The sequence below is a fragment of the Mycteria americana genome, chromosome 5 (genome assembly GCF_035582795.1).
Source record: "Mycteria americana isolate JAX WOST 10 ecotype Jacksonville Zoo and Gardens chromosome 5, USCA_MyAme_1.0, whole genome shotgun sequence".
In the NCBI taxonomy this organism is placed as follows: Eukaryota; Metazoa; Chordata; class Aves; order Ciconiiformes; family Ciconiidae; genus Mycteria; species Mycteria americana.
This window is the reverse complement of record NC_134369.1, coordinates 16,663,888-16,679,831: the sequence shown is the minus strand read 5'-3', so window position 1 is coordinate 16,679,831 and position 15,944 is coordinate 16,663,888. Positions and strand designations below refer to the sequence as shown.

The 15,944-nt window shown below is 40.5% G+C and overlaps 1 protein-coding gene across 9 annotated transcripts in view; it reads left to right on the top strand.

Moving 5' to 3' along the window:
• Positions 1–15,944, top strand: part of SERGEF (secretion regulating guanine nucleotide exchange factor) — a 161,811-nt gene that overhangs the window by 91,721 nt on the left and 54,146 nt on the right. The window lies entirely within an intron of this gene.

Below are 15,944 nucleotides of genomic sequence, written 5' to 3'. Positions count from 1 at the left end.
CAACAATTCAAGCTGCAGATTCAGAGTAGCATCTAAGCTTGAAGCTGGTCAAAAGTATCTTTGTTTAACATGGAAATTTTCAGTGAAAAAAAATCCATGGTCTTTTGTTGTTCGAAGCTTGGAAAATCTTCAAAATGTCAGTCAATGGTAGTCAGGTTCTTTAGTGCATCTTAGTATAATGCAGCTGTTGTAATAATGATGAAAGCACTAGGAAGCTAATGTCGGTGGAAAAATTGAATTTTGTGTACTAATTCCAGGAATAATCAGATTCTTGCTTTCATGTGATGATTTGATAACTGAAGTTTGATACATGATTGCTGTTATTTATAATTACATGTTTAGGAACATTTTTAACTGTAGATTTTTCAGGTGCTTTATAAAGGAGGTCAGCATAATTATCCCCATTTATAGATAGGGTGAGAGAGATGAAAAAAGGAACTCTATGCTAATCAGAGCTGGAAATGAAACAGTCTTCTAAGTTTCAGTCCAGCACTCCATCCACATTGACATTTTTGATTGCCATGACTGATGCTTTGAGATGTTATGTGAAGAATTTCTTTGATTTTCTTAAGTGTGGTATGACAGGTGTGGAGAAACCAGCTATTTGTATCCAACCTGCATTCCATGTCCTAATTTTTAAGGTATTTATTTTAGCTTGGTGTCTTAACAATTTCATTAAGTGGCCACAGAGGTGGTGTTCTGTATATGTAGTATATTTCCATATATATTGTGGTATATTCTCTAATTATCTTTCTACAATTAAACCTTGTAGTGAACTTGTTAAGTTCTGCTTAGTTTATGTCTGTCTTTAAGAAAAGATTTTCCCTTTACCTTCTCCCTACTTGTTCAGTGTCACATGCCTGTATTAATTGTCAGGCTGGTGCTTGACAATTAATGTTGACTGAAGAGCAATCTGAAGAATCACTTTGTGTTTCTTGCTGAATTGATGAAGTAAAGGTGTACTGCTAGCAGATTCCTCCAGTGTGCATGAAAGCAAAGCATTGAGTTTGAACAACCTTCCTTCTCCTTATGTCCTTTTAAGCTTTCTGCCCTCTAGGCAGAAAGCTCGGGAAAAAATGGGTAGGGGAAAGAAATTCTAGAAGTAAGTTACAATAAACTAAGAACTTTGCATATGTAAAGAATGTCATATGCCTGTCTAAGCTGTGTGCTACACTCATTGAATTAAATGGGAAAATTATCAGTGCTGAAAGTTAGTTGATTTTATTTTAAGGACAACAGAGATGTGATGTTACTATTTTTTTGAACTAAAGAACTATGATACATTTTATTCCTGAAATGAATTCTTACATGTGCTTTTAAAAGGTTGACTTTTTAGAACATTTTGTGGTAGGATTTTTCTGATCGCTTGTCACTCTTAGTTCAAAGGTGTCAACTGTTATATTCCTTAAAGTTGTCACACAAATTTCCGTAAATATGTCTACTTGATTGTACAATTTTCTAATAACCTATCATTCAAGCAGAGTTTATTTAGGACAACTATATAATCAGTTTCTTTCTTTATTATTAAATTAGATTGACCTTTAGACTGAAATAACTCAAGTTCGATATGAAAGGTAAACTGAAAAGCAAGCCTTTAGCAGTGTAATATTCAAGTCACTATTTCTGGTTGTATATACAAATGTGTTTGTGCTTTTTTTTGTTGCATCATCTTTTAAATAGAAACACTTTTAAGACAGAGAGGCTAGATTTATGATTCATATCACAGAATCGTATAGGTTGGAAAAGACCTTTAAGATAACCAAGTCCACCCGTAAACCTGACACTACCAAGACCACCACTATACCATGTCCCTAAGCACTTCATCCAAACATCTTTGAAATACTTCCAGGGATGGTGACTCAACCACTTCCTTGGGCAGCCTGTTCCAATGCTTGACAACCCTTTCAGTGAAGTAAAATTTCCTAATATCCAGTCTAAACCTCTCCTGACGCAACTTGAGGCCATTTCCTCTCGTCCTATCACTTGTTACCTGGGAGAAGAGACCAACCCCCACCTCTCTACAACCTCCTTTCAGGTAGTTGTAGAGAGCAATAAGGTCTCCCCTCAGCCTTCTTTTCTCCAGGCTAAACAACCCCAGTTCCCTCAGCCGCTCCTCGTAAGACTTGTTCTCCAGACCCTTCACCAGCTTCGTTGCCCTTCTCTGGACACGCTCCAGCACCTCAATGTCCCTCTTGTAGTGAGGGGCCCAAAACTGAACACAGTATTCAAGGTGCGGCCTCACCAGTGCCGAGTACAGGGGCACGATCACTTCCCTAGTCCTGCTGGCCACACTATTTCTGATACAAGCCAGGATGCCATTGGCTTTCTTGGCCACCTGGGCACACTGCTGGCTCATATTCAGGCGGCTGTCAACCAACACCCCCAGGTCCTTTTCCGCCAGGCAGCTTTCCAGCCACTCTTCCCCGAGCTTGTACCATTGCATGAGCTTGTTGTGACCCAAGTGCAGGACCCGGCACTTAACCTTGCTGAACCTCATACAACTGGCCTCAGCCCACTGATCCAGCCTGGCCAGATCCCTCCACAGAGCCTTCCTACCCTCCAGCAGATCAACACTCCCGCACAACTTGGTGTCATCTGCAAACTTACTGAGGGTGCACTCGATCCCTTCGTCCAGATCATTGATAAAGATATTAAACAGAACTGGCCCCAACACAGAGCCCTGGGGGACACTGCTTGTGACTGGCCGCCAACTGGAGTAAACTCCATTCACCACCACTCTTTGGGTCTAGCTATCTAGCCAGTTCTTAACCCAGTGAAGAGTACACCCGTCCAAGCCATGAGCAACCAGTTTCTCCAGGAGAATGCTGTGGGAGACAGTGTCAAAGGCTTTACTAAAGTCTAGGTAGACAACATCCACAGCCTTTCCCTCATCTGTTAGGTGGGTCACCTTGTTGTAGAAGGAGGGTCAGGTTGGTCAAGCAGGACCTGCCTTTCCTGAACCCATGCTGGCTGGGCTTGATCCCTTGGTTATCCTCTACATGCCGTGTGATGGCACTCAGGATGATCTGCTCCATCAGCTTCCCCGGCACCGAGGTCAGGCTGACAGGCCTGTAGTTCCCCAGGTCCTCCTTCCGGCCCTTCTTGTGGATGGGTGTCACATTTGCTAATCTGCAGTCAACTGGGACCTCCCCAGTTAGCCAGGACTGCTGGTAAATGATGGAAAGGGGCTTGGTGAGCACTTCTGCCAGTTCCTTCAGTACTCTCGGGTGGATCTCATCAGGCCCCATAGACTTGTGAATGTCTAAGTGGTGCAGCAGGTCACTAACCATTTCCCCCTGGATTATGGGGGCTCCATTCTGGTCCCCGTCCCTGTCTTCCGACTCGGGGTCTGAGTACCCAGGGAACAATTGGCCCTACTATTAAAGACTGAGGCAAAGAAGGCATTAAGTACCTCAGCCTTTTCCTCATCCTTGGTGACTGTGTTCCCTCCCCTGTCTACTAGGGGCTGGAGATTCTCCTTAGCTCTCCTTTTGCTGCTAATGTATTTGAAGAAGTGTTTTTTGTTGTCTTGTATGGCAGTAGCCAGATTAAGCTCTAGCTCAGCTTTGGCCCTTCTAATTTTCTCCGTGCACCACCTCACTACACCTTTGTAGTCCTCTTGATTTGCCTGCCCCTTCTTCCAGAGGTCGTAGACTCTCGTCTTTTTCCTGAGTTCTAGCCAGAGCTCTCTATTCAGCCAGGCCAGTCTTTTTCCCTGCCAGCTCGTCTTTCGGCACCTGGGGACAGCCTGCTCTTGTGCCTTTAGGACTTCCTCCTTAAAGAATGTCCAGCCTTCCTGGACTCCTTTGCCCATTAGGGCTGCCTCCCAGGGGACTCTCTCGACCAGTCTCCTAAACAGGCCAAAGTCTGCCCTCCGGAAGTCTAAGGTGGCAGTTTTGCTGACCCCTCTCGCCGCTTCTCCACGTATCAAAAACTCTTATCATTTCGTGATCACTCTGCCCAAGATGGCCTCCAACCATCACATGGCTCACAAGTTCTTCTCTGTTCATGAACAAGAGGTCCAGCGGGGCACCTTCCCTCGTTGGCTCACTCACCAGCTGTGTCAGGAAGTTATCTGCCACACACTCCAGGAACCTCCTAGACTGTTGTTATTGTATTTCCAGCAGACATCTGGCAGGTTGAAGTCCCCCACAAGAACAAGGGCTAGCGATCGTGAGGCTTCTCCCAGCTGCTTATAGAATAGTTCACCTGTCTCCTTATCCTGGTTGGGTGGTCTGTAACAGACTCCCACCACAATATCTGCCTTGTTGGCCTTCCCCCTGATTCTCACCCATAGACACTCCACCCTATCGTCACCATCATCGAGCTCTAAACTATCCAGACACTCCCTGACATATAGGGCTACCCCACTGCCTCTCCTGTCTTGCCTATCCCTCCTGAAGAGCTTATAGCTATAAATTCAGCATTTCACAAATGCTGAAGTGGTGTTCCAGTCATCTTGCTGATGATACAAACTGATTTGTAGGGCTAGCAAGCAGTAAGTTTTTTCATGTTACTTTATATAGTCTGCATCCATTTGTATGGTGGTTATGTGAATTCTCTTTTCTTGCTTTCTTCTACTGAAGTCAGTGCAAAATTTGGCTGTTCTCTTCACTGTGATGGCACTGACTCCTTTTCCATGGGTAAATTGGAAGAAATTCAGTTTTCATTTGATCATGAGGTAAATGTTTGATATAAAGAAAAAGGAGGTGTGGGATGTCTCCAAATATACCTACATTTCTAAACTTATTGAGCTAAAAGTAATAATTAGTACATGAAAAAGTATAAACATCCTCACTTCTAGCTCTTGGTGAAAATACATTTTTGTTTTGGTTTGGGGTTGTCCTGTGATACTAATTCTAAAATTTGCAAGTATTGTATTATTTTTTATGTTTGTATGACCTTCACTTGAAAACGAAAATCCCTGCGTAATAAGAAAAAACCTTGCACTTTTCACCTCAATCAAGGATTAATCGTCATGGGACCCAGCCTATTTTTGATTGAAAAAAAAATGAATAGTTATTTAATAAATGTTGTACAACATCTCACATCTGAAAAACATCTTCCAACACTAAAAACCGTGTATGTACTTACCGAGCACAACAAAGGCTGGCTTTTCCACCTGAGTACGATAGATGCACTGTGTAGCACTGAACTTCATGATATTAAGAAAGAATCTTTGAATGAATGAAATACATAATGAAACTAAATCACTGTGACAAAGTTGAGCTTTTCCAGCTTTGGGAGTCTGTAGTGTTTTCAACACTGAAAAAGTAAGGGGGTTTCATTCTTACCCTAGAAAGCATGTGGTTAAAAATGGTATTTATGGAGGAGGCTCTTATCAGGTTCCTGCCTGCTCCCCACTAAGACTTTGATCCTCCCTTTTTTTTTTTTTTTTAAAAGAGAATAGTCATCCTTTAAGAGAACACTTAGCATGCCACATGCAGCTCATACAATGCTATAACTTCAATAATGAAGCAATATTAACTATGCAAAAGCAGAGTTGCTGTAAGACGTCCATGTCTTGACTGTACTGCAACTACAGGGCACAGGACAGAATGTCTTGAAGAGCCTCCAAACGCAAATGTCTTATTTTAATAAAAATTAAACACAGAAATTTTATTCAAGCCTCCTTGAAGTAGTTTAAAAAAAAAAACCACAAAAAAATCATTATGAGGGTGACACTTCTATAGTCTGGCTCCTCAAAACCTTGGTAAAGCATAATATCCCTTTTTGGTCTTGCTTTTTGTTTTAAAAAGTTTTAAAAGCTTATTAGGTTCAGTTGAAGTTCATCTTTAAAGCAGCCTTCAAAGGGGAATTTGGCTCCCCTTGACTGTAAAAACTGAGACTGTTTTTATAAGCAGGTATTTCTTACCTGCTCTGTGCGTGCCTACAGTAGCACAGTGGCTGATACCAAATCTAATCGTTGATTTTTCTGCTAATGTAATGGATAACTTGGACACTTTAAATATTTTTGTGCGTTTGGAAGGGAAAGACACGGACCTTTCAAGTACGCATTTTCTAGTATGGTGAAAGGGGAAAAGTGTTTGGACGTGTGGCTACTTCAAATAGTGCAAATGGCTTTTCCTTGCACTTTCATAGTCAGCGTGGTGAATTCTGACTTCTGCTCAGGGCTATGTTATTTTCTCGCATGGATGATTTAAAACCTCCTTCAGTGAGATAGTCCACAAATCCTGGCTTTGATACCACTGTGTAGTGACCCACACTGCAGGGGCACTGTCAGTGCAGGTGATGGTGGTGAAGTAGCGTTTACAAGAAGAAATTGGGCTTTGTGATTACTGTCGTTGTGCAGTTACTCCCTTGATACTTGCCTCGATCTCCTCTGGGCTTTTTTCTCTTCAGGTTAGCTACTTAGCACTGCATTTTCCCCATGAGTAATGGTAATGGAGAGGGCACTGTGTAATTAATGTTACAACAACAACAAAAAACCAAAATGCCCAAGCTGGCCACCAACCACAAGCATGTTTTGCACATGGAAGCAGAAGTGACATACAAGGAGACAAGTCCCTGTCTGATTACATTGTGATCACAAGTCCCTGTCTCATCACATCCATTTCAGCGTGTTCAATGCAACAGCATTTTCATACAAGATTTTTAAAAACCAGTTCTCAACTTTCTGCTAATAATAGCCCCCTCCAGAAAAGGGACAGATTTATCTCCTGTAGCCTTTTTTGGTTGCTGTATTTTAGAACGTGTGATCTGTTTCAAGACTCTGTCTTCTCTGTGGCTTGTGTGCAACCACTGCTGTAAATATCATGACATGGGCATTCATGTCCCTCTGAAGCTGCAATTCATCCAGCTGGAGAGTAAACAGTAATACTAAATTTAATGGAAGAATAGTCTTTGTAAAGGAAATTAGGGTAAAACATTCCTCCACTCAAATGGCAGATCATGCTTCAAATGCTCTGAACTAAAGTGTGCAGTAGTGTTAGAGGGCAGTAAAAGAATTGTTATTCCATGATCTGTTAAAATTTGCTCTTTATGTTCTTATGCTGGAAGAACATGCAATTATAAGCTGGAAAACAAATGTGATCAAAGTGATCCCAAACTTAGGGAGCTGGTGATACACATACTGTAATGGTGGTGGTGTTAAAGGCATCCCAAACACTTTGGTTCCACATTTTGTAGTAAGGAAGCTGAAGGGTTCTTATGTGGGAGCCACTACCTCTTAATTAACGAGGTCATGTTCTTTTAGTGAAGTTCCGTGATTCCAACTAAATTATTGTATAAAGCATCAGTTGAGGAAGTATTGTAACAGTTTATGAAAGGCATATTTCTATGGCAGAGTGAGCACCAATGGGGAGAGGAGGCTGTGCAGTCTGATGGACGGATCTCTGCATTACGCTGACAGTATTATTTAAATGTTCGCAGCAGCCCTACGAAGCGGCAGATGTAGTCATGTGTCTGACATTTGGTCCGGGGGGACTCAGCAGTCTGTCACAAAGAGAAAATCATAAATTCTCTCTCTTGCTTTTCATATTGCTGTAGTGTTTGGAGGAATCTTCAGCATACGCAGTGGAGGGCACTGGTGTTCAGCAAGGAGCCTCAGTCTGCTAGTCTATTGCTTTATTTATTATGCATGAAAAATCCCAGTGCAGCCAGGGTCTCTATTGTAAAGGTTTCCTGGCAGACCAGCATGGAGTCATGTTGCAGCACGCTGTCTCTTTGCATTGCAGCACTAATCACATTCTCTGCTTATTAAAGGGCACCTGGCAGGACTTCGAGTAACCGTCACTGTTGTCATTTTCATGGGGGGTTATATGTCGGCTTTATAAATTTGTTCTCTGGCAGAGCCATTTTGTATGTCATTTAGCTCTTAATGTGGCTTTGACTGTTAAAATAGCTCTTCGAAATATAAACTGCTTTGGTTGTATTCATTGTAAAAAAGCAGCCTTGCTCATATCATTAACTTGAGCACCTGTCTGAGTGCTTTCCACAGAGCTAGATACAGATCTGACATCACAGTTTTGCTGTCATGTTTAGATACAGTGAGCCCTAACAGTGCTGCTCAAATGTCTTTTTGCTTTGTGTTACTTTTCTGTAGACTGTTTCATGCTCCAGGCAAACTAATTGTTCCTCTGGTAAGATAGAAGCTGCAAATTAATTTCAAATGTCTGATTTTTTTTGTTGTTTTCAGCAAGTTACCCTCACAAAATCTGATCCTCTGATCTCTTTGAGCTTCTTTTCCAAGGGCTAATGGAAAGCCAAGCTGCCAATTATTTTATGAATTTGGGGGTGTAAGGTGATGAGAGAAATGAGGAAATGCTAATTTGAGCATTTGGAAAAGCTTTCTGATGGGGCTAAAAAAAGTTTTGTATCAACCAAATTGTCTGAAGTCAGTGGCTGCTGGTTATAGGAAAGGGAGGATATTTTGCTGTGAAAAGCTAATTAGATCCACAAGAAAAAGTGGGATTGCATCGACCCCCTAGAAAGAAACTCCACAGTTTAGGGTAAGATCTGGCTGGCCTGCATCTTTGATGACTGAAATGAAGTCTAAATTTTACAACTACCTTCTCTTCCAGGCTTTGTCACTGTATTGATGCATGTTTTGGGTGATTTGACTCTGCAGAATGCTTTGTTAATCTTCCTCTTTTCTCTGTGTGGCTTGTCAATTTAGATTGTGAAATCTTTGGAATAAAAACTATCTCTTAGTGTATTTTAGCACTGCCTAGTGTAATGGGACCTGGTCGGTGGTTTGTGGTGGTTGTGGCTTGTTTTTTATTTTATTTTATTTTTTTTTAATACTGCATTGCAACTAATAATAGTTGCAATCACCTTCCTTCCCCTCAGAGAGGCAATTTTAAAATATAATTAATCTTGGGGTGTGTGTGTCTATCTTATTTTATATCATTTAGCATATAGACAGATAATAATGCAATGCTTGTCATATTGTTTACAGTGTGGTTTCCTGTCATTACCAGATACAGAGCTGGTTAGGCTCTGAAGTTAAAAAGCTGTTATTTTTCTGTATAAAAAGCTCACAGTTCTTGTAAAATTTTTAATTGAACTTTACATATCACCATGATGTCAGCTTATAGTTTGTCTAGAGTTGAGCTCTTCTGCACAAATTATCATTGTGTTTCCTGCAAGACACCATATCACATCTACAGGGATAATTCTGCTGTGTCAAGAACCTTACAAAAGATGGGTAAGAGGCAAGCATGCAATATTAACCTCTGGTGACAGCTAAAATCATCAAGCTGGAACTATGACTGGCAGTTAGAGGAGATAATTGTCATAGAAAGCTAGCAAACAACCAGCGAATGCTACCAAACAAGAATTTCAGTTGAAGCAGAATGAGTAGAGAGCTCTTGCTTGCAGATATTGGTGAAAAGGAAAAGTCCTTCCACCTGGTTTTGTAAAATTATGGAGGATGGGAAGACTCTTAAGAGTAGGAGCTGCAGTACAGATGCATGCAATCCTTTCTCAGCGGGTTCACCGGACAGATACTAAGTATTTAGAAAACAAATCAGATTTTATTGTATTTGTTTACTCACAGGCTTCAAGTGGAGCAATTACTTTAAAGTAGAAGAAAAATAGATGCAATATATCTAAGGCATATTTATCTTAATTTTCAAGGAAGCAAACAGGAGTAACAAAAATAGTTACCCTTGCTCACCAAAGAAAGATTAAGTGTTTGTTGGCTATAAAATGAAATAAAAGGAAGGACAAATAGCTGGCTTCGGGGAGTCATCTAGAGCATGTAGGAGAGATGCTCACCGAAGTAAAAGCACAAGGCCAGCAAAGCAGCTGAAAGCACTTGGAAGTGCAACAAATTAAGGCTTCGGTACTGTCCTACTGAGCAATGCCTAAGTAAGCTGTGCTGATAATTCTGGGTTCTGTACATGTAACAACCTCAACACTTAAATTTCTAAGTATATAATTGAGTAGAAATTTTGCAACTTAAGGGTTGACAGGAGGGAAAGGTGGTTTATATTTAGAAAGCTGGTGTGAGGAGTGCCCTTACCGTGCTGTGGGATTTGTGGCTCTCCAGGAGTGAATATTTTGCTGTACAGCCTTGGGTTGACAGCCACATGTTTGTGTATACTTGCTATCCAGCTCCTTTATGGAGCAGTATGAAATTTGTCTGTCAGTGCACAAATAAATATGTGTGACCTAGCTTGTGACCACAGTAGAAATTAATAATCTCTGAAGCTTTTTTCTTCTGATTTTTTATTTTTGTTTGTCTTACACCATCTTAAATACTCTAGGTAGCTTTCTGCTTAATAAAAACATCTGAAGTAGGGATTTTTTTAACTTTTGAGATTGGCTTGACCATGAGTTGGGGTTTTTCACAAACACACATTTCAAAGTCATCTTTGCTGCCCGGTTTTTGGATTTTACAATGCGTTTTGGTCACATTCTCCAAGTGCTCTCTTTTAGTTATGAAGGTCAGAAGAATCTTTTAAAAACTAAGGCTGAAAGCAGAGGTGCTGACAGTGACATAGGTCTGAGAGATGATGTTGTAAGGATACATATGAAATACTGCAAGGCTGGTGATGAAACAGGGACACTTCTGGGACAATACACGTATCCCTTGCATGGCTGTAATTGCACAGGACTAAATGCATGCATCAAAGCAGGCTTCTTGAAGCTTTTGTAAACCAAGGTAGATGGGGAATTGTTCCTCTAGCTTTCCATAAGGGCAGATCCTCTTTCTTCACTTTAGGAATTAGGACTTTGAACTTGAAGGTAGTGGAAATTGTAGTGGAGAAAATCCAGAGGTATTAGCTGACAAGCAAGATTGTTTTACTTACTAATAACAAAGAAGAAACCATTAAAGCTTGCAAGCCTGGAGCAAGCTTTCAGGGTAAAAATAAAGCTTTTTTATTAAAAACCATTGGCTTTAGAGAGGTGAGTATTTAAAAAATATTAGGGAAAAAAAGTCAAACCAGAGATGAAAAGTTGGCATCTTTGTAAAAATTACCCTTTACTTGTCTTTGCTTTTTGAACTTGTTTCACTCAAGCACTTCTTTATGGAAGGGAGGTAACAAAGTAATTAAAATAAAAAATGCTTTTGAGACTTGTTCCACTATTGTGCTTTTTGCAGAGTCTCTGAGGAGCAACCAGGCTAAACCGTGACTTTTATTATTTCTGAGAAATGTCTTTGCCTCATTTTATTTTTAGATTGTTGGGCTTATTTAAACAGTGAGAAAGTGAGAAGGACTGAAAGCTGTACTGAACAGGGCTTTAAGAGACATTTAACACAGCACATTTAACATTTCTTGTGGAACAGTGAGAAGGGTTGATATATTCATGCTGATGAAGTAAATCAAACAGGAATCAGGTCAAGCATGTTATAGTTGTTTATGGCACAGTTTCAAACATGACTGTAGTTAGCAGGAAGCTGAATGAAGTGAGAGACTACTGCTACATTATAAAGGTCTTGGTGCCCATCAGTCTTTAAGGAGTAAAATGCCTGTATTACCTATGTATTTGATAGTCATAGCTCTAAACTTGCTAAAGATGGTAGCACACCTGTCAGTGTTCTTAAAAACAAAGAAACCTAACCAACAACAACCGCAACAAAACTCCCCAAAACTGTAGAGATTTTAAAAAAACAGTATGCTAAGTCTTTCTTGATAGATTCTCCCCCCCCCCAGGATAGTGACGTTTTCCCTAGCTTAATAAGTGTTCTGGCCTAAATACTCCTCCCCTCTCCAAATCTAATGGAATAATTACCTTGAGGAGATAATATATGATTTATTGATTCTGGCTTAAACATTGCTTATATATATTATAGCACTGATTTGCTAAATTCAGTGTTTTCTAGGAAGGCCTTCACATGATGCCAGGAATTCATGTTATAGGTTTGCTCTCTTCACTCTCTCTTTAGTGCAGATTTAACATCATACTATAACCCTACTCTGTAGCCTTGTATTGGAACAAATTACTAGATTACTATAAAGCAGTTGTGATGGGGAGCACTATCCCAAGGCAACAGGTGGAAGAGGTCAAACTGTTGTGCTGTTCTGTGAGTGTGAAGTTACAACCATCGTACACCTCCTTCTTTTTGGTTTGTTTTTTTGTTTTTGGTTTTGGTTTTTTTTTTTTTTAAATACCTTCAGCCATCTCACATGATGCTGTACCACAGTGAAATTTCTGATGCTTATACCAGCTGTGAGAGTGACTGCCAGTGTTTTCTGTGGCCCTTCCTTTGGCCTTCCCAGACCTGGGTTCCTCTGGGGAACTTCGCAAAAGGTAGCAGATTCTCAGAGTTTTGATATTATGTGACCTGTAGTGCTAGTGACTTAAAAATCTATAAGCTGTTCTCAAATTTTCTCTTATCTTGTAAAAGAGAATCAGGCTGTTCTGTATCCCCCAGAGTATCGCTGCCAATGAGATGTTCGGTACTGCAAGATGCAATCCTTTTCTGATGAGTGAAGGACATACATGGCTAGAAGATTTCAGTTTCCATTTTTCTCTATAGGAAAGAACGTCTGCCACTCAAAAATTCTGAATAGAAAGGATTCTGAACCTGATGAGCTTTCTTTTTTTTCCCTTGTCGATGATGCTCAGAACAACAACTTAATAAAACATGGGGAAATTCTTCTATTAAGATACATCATTAATCATCTCCCCTTCCCCTTCTTCAGGTATTTTGCTATTATTTTTAAAACATATTTAACCCATGGTGACCTTGGTGACAAATCTGAGTTGCCGAGAGATTGAACAAGTAAGCAGATGTTTTGCTGTAAGTGTGGAAGATATTAAACTGGAGGTTGTCATCTTTATGCCTTTGATTTTCAGTGACACCAGCTGCTATGTTGCTGAGCTGAGACATCTCAGGTAATGGGTAGGATGACAAGCAACACAAATCCATATAGTAGTTTAATTGTAAGTAGGGAGCTCACTTGGCTTGAAAGGTATGTTTGCTTTGGCTTACAGACTTCCTGTTTATTTCTCCTGAACTGCTTCCTCATGTGTGCTTTCTCTTGTACTGTTTTTTTTCAGTTCCAAACATTTCAAGGTCTTTTTAAATTGAATGAGATGAAAAGTGTATCTCTTAAAGCCCTGCAACACATTTTACTCCTAAATGAACATATGGGACACTTGGTGTGTGATGTGTCAATGGTGAAAGATGTATGTATGCTCAAGGGCTAAGGACTGTTTTGCAGTGTAGCCTGCTGAATTTTGCTGTATTAACAGAATCTTTGTAGCTGTTACACTTGCCAACGTGTATTTTTTGTGATACTGATTTAATAAATGCTTACTTGCAACTCCCGTAAAATAAATTGCTCCCTAGTTTTTATAGGAATAATTCATAATTTGTTACTGTTCCCTGCTGATGTAATATAGTATATCAAATCTGTGACCTTTACTTCAAGGGGAGTTCTGTAACTGACCTCGCCGAATGGGATTATTTCAGAAATCACAGTTGCATATGAATTCATCATGTTAATGCATGCTTCACATTGAACGTGCAGGATCATGTGCTATGTATGACAAATTTGTAGCACTTGCTGATTCTCTATGATGTAGACCCAGTGCATGGGTAATTCTGGCCTTTTCCTAGAAGTAGATGTTTGCTTAGACAAGAAAAGTAAGTAGTTTATGTTACTTTTGTACAGAGGAGGGGAAAAGTCTCACTAATCTCTGTGCCCTACCATGGCTTGTTGGACGGCTCTCTCACTGTCTGTTTTGTGGTTACTGAATGTGACTTTAGTCTCCTCTATTACAGGACTTTTTGGTGGATAATGAAAGGATCCATATTGGAGGCAACTTTTAAACATGCTTATTTAACCTGGAGTCTTCCTTTAGTCCCAGTAGTACAGTTCTCCCGTTCCTCTCCTATAGAGGAATGCCAGGCAGGAAGAAGGCAGCTGCAAGTTTCCCTGTCTCCCTGTGCCAGAATGGAGATGTAATCAGGGTTGTTAGCCTATGCTGCTTTTTTGGGTGCATCTAGCCAGTCATAACCTTAATGCTCATGTGCATTTTTTTCTGTAGGCCCAAAAGGGAAAAAATGTTAAAGGTATCGGGATTTGATATCCTTGCTGTTCTAAGACCACTCACCCTATTTTTAAGCTTTTTTTTTTTCCCCCCCTGAGAGTCATTTTGTCAACTACTAATGAAAGGAGGCAGGAATCCAAATATTTTCTGCTTACATCCAAGCCTTGTGTTGTCTGTCATTTACAGCAGGAGCAGTATGATGGTTTGCTGTCACTCAGATTCCTTCAGTCTCGATAGTACACTGTTGATTGAGTTAACTGCAAGGCAAGATTCTTCCTAGGTAAATTCTGGATACCCTAAAATAAAAAAGCCTGAATGCTACTGTGTGGCCCTTGTAGATTTGATGAATAAAGAAGCAGCCACTTTATTTTTTTTTTTAAGCACTGTAGTAAAGAAATCTTGTTCTGTTGACAAGTTCAGCATGAGTTTTGTGCAATACTTCTCTGTCTGCTTTGATCCTCCTCCTTCTCCCATCTGCCACCTTCTCACTCGAAGGAAAGGAAACTCCATTCTGTCAAAGCAAAGTGCCAATGAAAAATGGGGAAAGACTTTTAAGAGCAGCTTTTGAATGAGACCATTCACTGAAATCAAAACAAATATGATCACAGCTCACTATAGTTTGGCCTGAACATCTAGCAAAAGGTTAAGGCTAACACGTAGTAAGATGCAGTTCCTCCAGTGAAGGATGTGGAGTTCAAAAAGGCAGAAGAAAAAGAGGGAAGCAGAAAGGCAGAATCACTTACTAATGCCTATGATGGGTACTCCATGGCAACGTGTTCCTTGCAAGGAAAATAGCATAAATACCTATTAAGCAAAGGGATTCCCCAGCAAGCAAATTAAATGCCAGAAATTGAAAATCGAACAAGAGTTTGTTTTTGTTTTCTCTCTAGGTAATTAGGGTAGCTACCATTAAAGTATCATAATTGAAATGGATGCTCTTTAACTCCTTTGAAGTATGAGATGTACCTCATTTTGAAGTATCCTGCTTCAGAGGCTGTGTTATTTCTGTACGTTTACAGTTATTAGCTTTCTTATGGTTTGTGAAGCTGCTGCTTTCTGACTTTGAGGATTGTTTCCCTCTGCAAAGACCTTTTGGTTGCTTCTGCCTGATGCTGACTTGCAAATTCAGTGTGAGCAGTTAAAGCCCAAGAACGATGAACTTGTATTATTACAGGGACTTTGTGCATTCATTTAAGTCCCCAGGGCTGGAGCTTAAACCTGGTAATTGTCTTGACTACAAATGAATGTGCTGAGTTTCACCCTAATCCTTAGGAAGCATATGTCCACAACTGGTGATCTCTGTAAGAGTAGAAGGATTAGAGAATTTCAGGACTGTTTTTGATAGCTCAGCTTGAGGTATCAAAGTACGGCAGTGTAGTCACCTACAAAATAATGATAGTAAATGTACTTATGCCTTCTTTATACCTGGAGTTCAGTCGGAAGATACTCAGTTGGATATTTGGTGCAAGGGCAGCAGAAATCAACAGGACTTTGTCTGCTGGAGATGCTGAGCCTGCAGGCTCCACAGCTGAGAGTGCTGAACAAACTGTGTGGTGGGTCTGAGGGAGCTAAAACCGTGAGGTCCTGCTTGAGTCACCATGCCACACTCCATGCTGCTGTGGGCACTCCATGCTGCTGTGGGCACTCCATCCTACCCTCATTACACATTTGTTGGGGTCCGTGTGGCCATGAATTAGACAGCTTTTTCATTTCCTCTGTTAGCAGGGTGTTCTAGATCCACACTCCTTGGCTGGCTGAAAGCTTGTTTTACTGTCCACTGTAAAGTCTTAGGATATGTGCTCCTCCCCCCCAGCCCTAAAACCTAAGCAAAAATTCTAAGTCAAAATTTTGTGACCTACTTACAAAAGTGTAGCACAGGTATGGGAGGGATTATATAGGCGAGAACTCTGTAGATACAGCTTGTCTGATGTCCAGTTTCTCTGCTTTATCTGGTGGGATGACTTGTTTTCTTG